The following is a 9,439-nucleotide window of genomic DNA, read 5'->3' on the forward strand; positions in this document are numbered from 1 at the left end:
TTTCGTATGTCTCAGCTGTAATCCCTAACAGACTATTCTAAGAGACAGGAATTAGGAACAATAGATGTCTTCATTATTAGGTCTGAAGATTGCCACAAAATCATTTCCAGTGTGTTCTATTTCTCAAAGCAGAGAGTCTGCCTTAACTTAAGATGAAGGAATATGTATTTTGTTATTTTGTAAATGTACAAATATCAAAGATTTGAAGTTATCTTTAACTGACCTTTTTATTTGGACCAGGGATTGAACCCAGGGGCACTTAACTACTGGGCCGCATCCCCAGCCCTTTTATTTTTTTTTTTTATTTTATTTTTTTTTTTTTTTCAAATTAACAAACTGTAATTGTTTTCCCAAAGATACATTTTTTTTCATACACATCCATCATACACTGTAACCAAAAAAAGCAGTGTACATGAAATAAGAGAAAATAAATTAAAAATCCATAGCATAGGTAAGGAGGCTCTAGTCTGGAGCACAGCTGAGTTTCCAGCAGTATAAGGAGGCTCGAGAGTTTCTTTTTAAGAATGCCTGCTAGCAAGGGTTCCAGCAAGGTGGTTGTTGGTCTGTAGTCAGTCTTGAGTACTTGGAACAGTTCTGTTTGTTTTTTTGTTTTTTTCCTTAGCGTTTAGACTAGCCATCATTGTCCTGCAATAGGCAGAGCTATCACGTCCAGGAAAAATGAGGGAGGGAACCACAGAGGCAGCGTGAGATCCAAATACAGCATTCAACGGTATTGGTCCAGTGGTGCCTGGGGGAGGAGGAGGGGCGACGCTCCAGGGTTAGCCATCTTCCTTTGGGGGTGTGTACCAGCCGTTTTTTTCGTGGATCTGCACCAAGGACTTGTAGGACTGCTGTGCTCTCCTCAGACTGTACTGAGATTTGTTGGCTCCAAACTGCACTCGCGCTTTCCCCTTCACCAGTGTGGCACTGATCTGCATGATCACTGACTCTATGGAGTAGGCACTGCTCCAGCCCTGCTTGGTGAGAAGTTCCATGCAGATGGCACCTCCGCCCAGAACATACCCTCCAGAGAGAACTGGAGACACAACCCTGACGAACGGTGGGTCAAAGGGAAAGTTATCCTTAAAGGAGAAATTGAGTAGGATGAAATCAGCTCCTTCCTTCTCTTTGAGGATTTGGAGATCATTGTGCAAAGCGCTGTCCTGGTCAACTTTGAGGAGTTTGACATTCCAATCGTATAGACTGTCATTCACGAGTTCAACTGCATAGTTTCCGCCTTTGAAACTCTGTGATCGGTATATATCCCTGAGCTCCTTCATCAGCCGGTCAGTGGCCTGCACCGAGCCAGACACTGCACCATTTAAGTAATCTTGCCTCTGGTTCTTTTTGATCTTCTCTAGGATGGCCAGGTTCTCTTTTCCAATGCCATCGTCTTCGGATTTCTTGCCCTCAGCTGGCTCTTCCTCTTTCATTTCATAGTGATCTAGGTCTTCCGTGTCCTCAGGCATCTCCTCATCTTCATCTTCTGAAGATACTTCTTCCTGTGTGCACTGCTCTGCTGGCAAGGGCTGATCCAGCATCTCCACATCAGGATGCTGAGGGAGGTTGTAGAGTTTACACAGGTCGGAGATGATCCTCTTCAGATGCTGCAAGAGCAGAGTATTCCCTTTCTTTATGTCCACCAGCCTCTCCAAGACAGCAGCCAAGTTAGGGTCATCAGATTCCACCGACCAGATGGGGGGCACAGCAGGGTATGACTCCGTGATGTTGCAGTGGATGCGGACGGGATCCCCGGGCACCGACCCCCGTGGGGGCAGATGCGGTCCGGGCGCGGCCCCCGCCCCGGCCCCTCCGGCCCCAGCCAGCAGGAACTCGCAGCTCAGCTCGTCCAGGCAGGCGCTGGCAATGCGGAAGCGCTCGTGGCCGCGGTGGAAGATGGACTCTAGCAGCTTCAGCTCCCGCCTCAGGCAGGGCCCCGGCCCCGGGCCCCCCCCTGGGCCGCCCCCGGCCCCCGGCGCCGCCCCCTGGCCCCCCAGCTGCTGCCCCGGCCCCGGCTGCTGCTGCCCCTGCGGCTGCGGCTGCTGCATCCTCCGCTCCGCTCCGCTCCGGGGCCGGCGGGCCGGGAGCCTCCGGCCTCCGCTCCGGGCTCCGCCGCCGCCGCCGCCGCGGTCCGCACTTCCTCCCCAGCCCTTTTATGTATTTTATTTAGAGACAGGGTCTCACTGAGTTGCTAAGTGCCCCGCCAAATTGCTAAGGCTGGCTTTGAACTGGAGATCCTCTTGCCTCAGTCGATGGGACTACAGGCATGTGCCACGACTGGCTAATTGACCATATTTAATACTTGTTTCCTCCTCCCCATTGTAGAGTTCCAGAAGCCTGTGTCCACCGGCAATTTGCAGTTTCCTGTGGCTGTCTCAAAAGCATCTAACTATGTTAAAAACCAAACTCAGTTCTCCAATGCTTCCTACAGTAGTAAAGAGCCCTGTCATTTACCACAAGCTTAGAGGTCATCTTTGCCACTTCTCAAGCCTACTTTATATAATGCATCACAAAGCTCTGATGATTTTTTTTATCTCATACAGATCATTATATTTTATTTTTAATCTATAGCTTCCATTCTAGAGCTGAGATTAAAGAATAATTTACCACTCAGATATAAAAAGAATTATGAAAAATCAATAGTACTCTTCTGAGACCTACTTATTTCTTATTTACAAATCCAAAGTCAGCAAGGATCTACATCTCCCTCCCCCTTCACTTTAATCAAAAGTTGCATAATTTAAATGAATGTCTTACAAACATATGAATAAAAATTGTAGGAGGAAGAAAAGATGGTATTTTACTATAAAAGAATAAATTGCCATTTATCCCTTGGACAATGAAATTATACTTTATAATACAGTTTGCACAAAGCTTTAATATATATGACTTTGCCAATTTCAGGAAGCTGTGTTTTCCAAAGTTATGTAACTTTAAGGCATGACCTCAATTTTATTCTTCATTTTGCCCTTTTCTTCCCCATTACATTCTTGTTCAGGTCTATTCTTTTTCCTTTGGTTTTAAGATTATATCTACCTATAGAAAGGAAAGAAACCTTTTTGCCCTTCAATTTTAATCCTCCTTCTTTCTCTCAAATACATTTCTCACCAAGTTGAAATCTAGTTTTGATCTCTTTTCTAGGATTTCCTCTGTCATAGATATGCTATCTTCTAACTCTTGGGGAGGGGGAATAGCTCAACTGTTATTAGACATCAAACCATGAAATGTAACTTTTTGAAAGGAACTGATACTAAGAATGCAGGCAACATGTACATACATGCATATACATTTGGCTGATTATAAAATCTGCTTTGTCATTTGTTTAAATTCATGGAATGCTATGCCTTCATCACAAAAACTATAACTAGTGTTAAGTTTTTGTATTTTAAACTCATATGATATTGCAAAGTTTTCATTATTCAATCCTTTTTACAAATGGAAAAACAGTCTCTGACTTTAAACAAATTTCACAAGGTCACACAGAAAAAGGTGCTCTGGGATGGTCTTCAGGGTGGGACTCTTGTCCTCACAGCACAGAGTCCCCCATAATCATGGATCACTAGCTGGTGTTTCGTTCATAGAGCATCTCTCAGTCTGTCAGGCAGGCACTTATTTTAACACATGCTTATCTTTCTCTGTGCATTTTGTAATATGGAGTCCAGACTTCCCTACTTAACCCCTTTAAACCTTGAAAAAATTATAACCTTCCTATTTCTCATTTATCATGTATGTAAAATGTGTGGGAGGAATTAGAAGATGTCTATGGTTTCTTTGGGTTGCAGTAGTCTGTGATTTCTACCACTATAAGCTTCTTGGAATAAAACATCTCCTCAACTTATATCATCTGAAGTTTATAACCAAGTACACTGTACCCCAGGTACTCCAAAATGTTTAGCAAAGTAGGTGGGTTTTAGAATGCCAAAATAATTAGTATTTAAAAATCAGAAATCCACTTATAAATAAATTTACTCATGCTCGTCAATTAATTATTAACCAACTGCAATCTATTAAATATGTTATTAGAAAAAAATAACCTCCAGGGGAGCAATATGAAAACTAAGGTCAGGAAAAACCATGACTAGGAGAATGGAAAAGATGGTAAGGACCAGTCATGGAGGGATGAAGACAGCAATGAAGTACACTCAGGAAGAGTGGTAGAGGAGGATTTCCAATTACCAGGGTCAAAGAAAATGAAGACTTCAACCCAAATTATCTCAATTTCTTTCTCCTTTGAATTCATGCTAAATTTGGACCATAAAAGCCAAAAACAAAACAAAAAAACACCCAAACAGGCAAAAGGTTCTGAAGGAAAAAAAGTTAGGATGGAAGCTTAATTTGAACAAGAAGATCAGGTTTTGGTGAGTCAGAAGCAACCATGCAGCAAATGAGCTGGGAAGTGGTAGGAAGGGCCAAGGGGAGTGGGATTTGACAATGGATCAGGCTCTTTTACACTGCGGAAGCTATGCTTCCTGTTTCCCCCATGTCAAAGAGATTCATTTGATCCTGAACACATTAAGAGGGAAAGTTAAATACAGAGACAAGGACAGTTCCAAATACTCAATTTAGCAACCATTTTCAAACATAAGGTCTTAAAGAACCAATACCACATTCTCCCTACACTAATTTTATGTTTAACAATATGACATAAAACTGACAACAGAATACATAAATAAATAACACCCCCCCCCCCTGGAAAATAGAGAGTTTCTTCTTTGGATGGAATGATGACAAACATTTATGCTATCTGAGTACGGACAGAAGGTAAAGATGATTCTCCTTTAAATTTTTTAATACATTTAGTCTTCCTAAATATGATGGTGATAATTCAACTCGCTTTAAAGTAAAGCTTAATAGGTGAAGAAAATGAAAAGTACATTGATCCATTTCCTATCTATTCACTGAATCTATATTGGCATAAATAAATTTTGCCAGAGGAAGAAAGATGTGTATTAAATGACCGTAGTGAAGAAGCTAACAAATAAATATCACTTCCCTTTTGTTTATTTCTTGATTTCACTGAAATTAAGTTTTAATAATAGAATTATAAAATAGCTTCCAGTCAGAGCAAACTATTTCTAAAACTTTTCTCAAGTTTCCTCCAAACCTGAAGGTTGTAAGTCACTACTAATGTAACCCTGCTTTGAGAGGCCTCACAAAGACACACTGTGCATTCTCTATAAAAATAAATATGGTTTTGGGGGGCTGGGTTGTGGCTCAGCAGTAGAGCGCTCACCTTGAACATGCAAGACCCTGGGTTCGAGCCTCAGCACCACATAAAAAAAATAAACAAGTGAAATAAAGGTGTTGTGTCCAACTACAACTAAAAAATAAATGTACAAAATTTTTTAAAAGAATAAATAAATAAAATAAATATGGTTTTAAACATAGAATATTTATAATATCCCAAATAAAATGTCTCTGGTCTATCCCAATCAACATTTTCCTTCCTCATTTGCAAGATAGTATTAAGATTTTTATTTTTTACATTTAATATCTGTATATCTGATTTCATCTGAGAGTAAATAAAGTGGGACTGAACTGGGGAATGAGTAGAAATATAGAAAAAAGAAAAATAGCACGTAATTAGGGGCTTGGTTGGTGGCTCAGTGGTAGAGCACCTGCCTAGAATGTATGAGGCACTGGGTTCGATTCTCAGCACCACATATAAATAAATAAAATAAAATTGACAACTAAAAATATTTTTAAAAAACACATAATTAGCAGATGTTGTGTCTGGGTTATAGGTATATTCGACTACTCACTTTACATTATATGTTTTAAATTTATATAATAAACCATGTGTTAAAAAAGTAAACATGGGATCATTTGAGCAGAGCTTAAAAGAAAATTATAGTATGCATAATAGGAATTAGAAGACAGTTTGAATGAGAATGAGCCAGCAGACCTAAAGAAAACTCTTTAAAAGGCTGTTCACTCTTTTGTCCCCTCTCTTTTTGGTTTGATTTTTTGTGTGTGTTTCTGTGTTTTGAAGACAAAGAGTTTATGGACTCTAGGCAAATGTTTCTCTTCCTGTGCATTATGTTGCAGAAAAAGAAAATAAAGTTAGAAATAGGAAGTAAAAACTTTGTTTCCCAGTCATATCTACATTGTTTTAAAGATTTTTACATGCTTATGTGAAAAGGGAATTTTTTAAATGTTCAGATAATTCTTTTCCATAAAGCCTGAGGTACTGCCTTACTTATCAATAAACTTTGGTTAACCACAGGCCAGACAAAAAATATGGAAAACAATGGAATGATCCATGTTGCACATTATAGCACTCCAATTTTTCTACAAATTTTTTTTTTGTTGTTGCCAAAGTTAGGGTAAAAGAAGACTTAATTCATTCTGTTGCTGACTAATTGGTTATTTAAGATTTTCATGCCTTAGTTTCCATGCATAAAAAAGTGAGAAAGCAGATATCCCTTTCTTGCACAAGAAAACTTTAAAAGCATTTAAAATGTCTTACATCAGATAAAATATATGAGAAAATAGGAAAATGAACACAAAACAATATAACTATCAAGTAATCAGACCCAAGGCCATTTAAAAGTATAAAATTTATAGGGAGGAAAATTGCAATTTCACTGAGCTGATGTTTAGTCAAAATTGCCATGATATCATTTTGTCTGACCCAAGAATTTCCAATGAAATTTTGAATTTTGACAATATATTTTGACCTTTCATTTCCATGGTACTGCCAAAGTGCCAGAAAAAAAAATCACATCATCTTTGCTCTTATAAGATTTAGAATTTTTTTTCTGTTTTAAAACTGTGGTTTATTTTGGGTTAGTGTTGGTTTAGAACTAGTAACATTAATTTTTTTTTTACCTCTTTGGCTCTACTTGCTATACAGATGGCAACTTGTTGCCATGGAGTAAAGAAAATAAGTATCCTGCATTTCACAGCATACTTATCACCATTGCTTTAATGTATATTCATGCGTCCTACTCTTGCACCAAAGACAATTAGTAATAAATAAATGGTGTTTAAGTAACAACAACACAGTTTAAAAATAAAACTTCACATAATGATTGCACCACATTTTTTTTGCAAAATAAAGTGGCATAATTTCTGTAACAAATTATGTGGTGAAATACTGTTATGTGAAAAGCCTGACTTAATATTATATTTTGTTCTATTTTCACCATAGTATATCCTGTAGGCAAAGCAAAAATAATGATTTAAAACTTGCTGTATATTTTTCCTTTTTCCTTCTGTACATTGTGTATAAAATAGATCATTTCTTCAATAGCAAAATTGCTTGTTTTAAATGTGTAAAGAAGTTTGATTTAATTAACTGTGACTCATCACTCTGCATTTATAAATGCCCACCTTTTAAAACATAGAGAACATCAAAGCTGTTCTTTCTCCACTAAAGGACAGTAATCTGTGAAAAGTACACTGCTATTACAACATAAATAAAATGACTTCATCAGTGCAAGTATCATTTCATGAGTAAAATTCCAAACTTGGGTAAGAAAGGACACTGAAATTTGTTACATAATACTTCCCCAAATTTTAAATTCTTACATCTGGTATGGACTCATATAAAAATTAATAATCAAAATAATTAGTTTGTTTTCATTTAAAATGTGCCTATTAAGAAAGTAATTCACAACAGATACTCATTATTTCATGTTGGTAGTCACTTTTTACTCATGCATTTTGTCTTTCTTTGAAACTGAAGTCTTCAAAAGAACTTTTGTCTCAATATTATAATACTATGTAACTATTACAATAGCCTTACAAAAATGAAAAAGTTACCTCCTTTAATGAATACTCATAAAAAAACAGGTTATTAAGTCTCTATTAAGTACAATAACATAAAGAAGTTTTATCTTTATCACCTAGCTTGTGGCAGAAACAAAGCTGTTTCCATATCATACACATTTTAATGAACTTGTAGAGAAAACAAAGAGTGTCAATTTCTAAGGCCTGGCAAATCCAGTTTATTATGTGTAGAGCCCGATTTATTTTATTAAAGCATTGTTAATTTTTTTATCATATCAAAATACCTAATCCATATAAATGAGTAAGTGACACTATCACCAAATTGTAATAGGCTACTTGCATCATTCTGTGAAGGAATGAAGTAGATCTCTTGAGGACTGAAACAGAAAAGGAAATTTCCACAAATCCATGATGGTGGGGAACACTAACAAAAAATTAGTAAGTTTATCATTTGTCCATTAATACTGTCTTATTTAAAATACAAGGCATTTTTTAAACCTGTAATGTGTGGATTACTTTTTCCTTTACCTCATTTTGTCGCACAATGTGTTCCAGTGCCCTCTGCTGAAAACTAAGATGCAGTTGCTATTTATTTAATGTACAGTGACAAAAGGCATTTCAAATAGATTCACTTTTAACTCTTTAGAAGAAATTGATGATCCTAATGTCATATTATATGGGTAACCACACAGGTAACACTACTGCCCTAAGTAATTTTATCAGGAAAGCAGGTGTGATCAGCACACACAGACACTTGTCCTCATCTGAAGTATATGTTCTTTATGTTTCTCGCCAGAAAAAAATTGTGTCTTTGTGACTTCATTTGTGTTACTCATCTGTACAAAATTTTCAACCTTGCATCTTTTTTTATCAAATAAATAAGTTGCATCTTTTTTATCAAATAAATAACTACAAATCACATTTGAATAATCTTCCACACAGAAATGTGTTTTGTTAAGCTCCTGTGGTTCTAGTGCCTGTTCTTTGAATCCATCAGTATTGATGTCCATTTTTAATGAACTGCTTTTGTCCCATAGTTCTATACTGAGCTTTTTTATTCTAGTGGCTATAAAAATAAACTCTGATGTTCCATCTGGAACATAGGCACAAGAGATATATATGGTTTATTTAATTCTGCAACTAACAAAAGAATCTCAGGCTACCAGCATGAATGCCTGAGATCATAAATATTTGTTATACCAACCTCAGAGAGCTCTTGCAACAAAAATAGGTGTAAAACTTTTCTAAAACTTAAATACTTCTCATAAATATATTAATTATACTATTATGGTATAAGGATACTATTAAAAGAGGTAATTTTATATTTATCTATCATAGACATCAATCTTTTTTCCCAGGATATTAAATTTTTACTGATTGAATGAATACATGAGTGATGATATCAATGAAATAATGAATATGATTAAGCATCCTAAATTTGAGCAAATATAGAAATTCAGTGCCCACAGAAAGGAGATTTGTTTAATACATCCTGAATGCCATAATTCATGACCTATCAATAACCCCTGCTTAATTATGTATCAATTAACTTTAAAAGATACATCACACATTATTCTATGTGAATATCAATGTGATCTTTCCAGTTTTAGATGTCAGTATTTCTCAAGATTAATATAAAATATTCTACTTTCAACTTCCATAATCTTTAAATCTGCCTGCCTCCTTGTTAGCCTAAGAAAGTCTG

At 36.7% G+C, this 9,439-nt stretch overlaps 1 pseudogene; it reads right to left on the reverse strand.

Moving 5' to 3' along the window:
* Positions 1–342: 342 nt before the first annotated feature.
* Positions 343–2,157, reverse strand: LOC144364873 (ubiquitin-conjugating enzyme E2 Q1 pseudogene; annotated as a pseudogene).
* Between the last annotated feature and the right edge of the window lie 7,282 nt (positions 2,158–9,439).

Source organism: Ictidomys tridecemlineatus, chromosome 6 (genome assembly GCF_052094955.1).
Source record: "Ictidomys tridecemlineatus isolate mIctTri1 chromosome 6, mIctTri1.hap1, whole genome shotgun sequence".
NCBI classification, from domain to species: Eukaryota; Metazoa; Chordata; class Mammalia; order Rodentia; family Sciuridae; genus Ictidomys; species Ictidomys tridecemlineatus.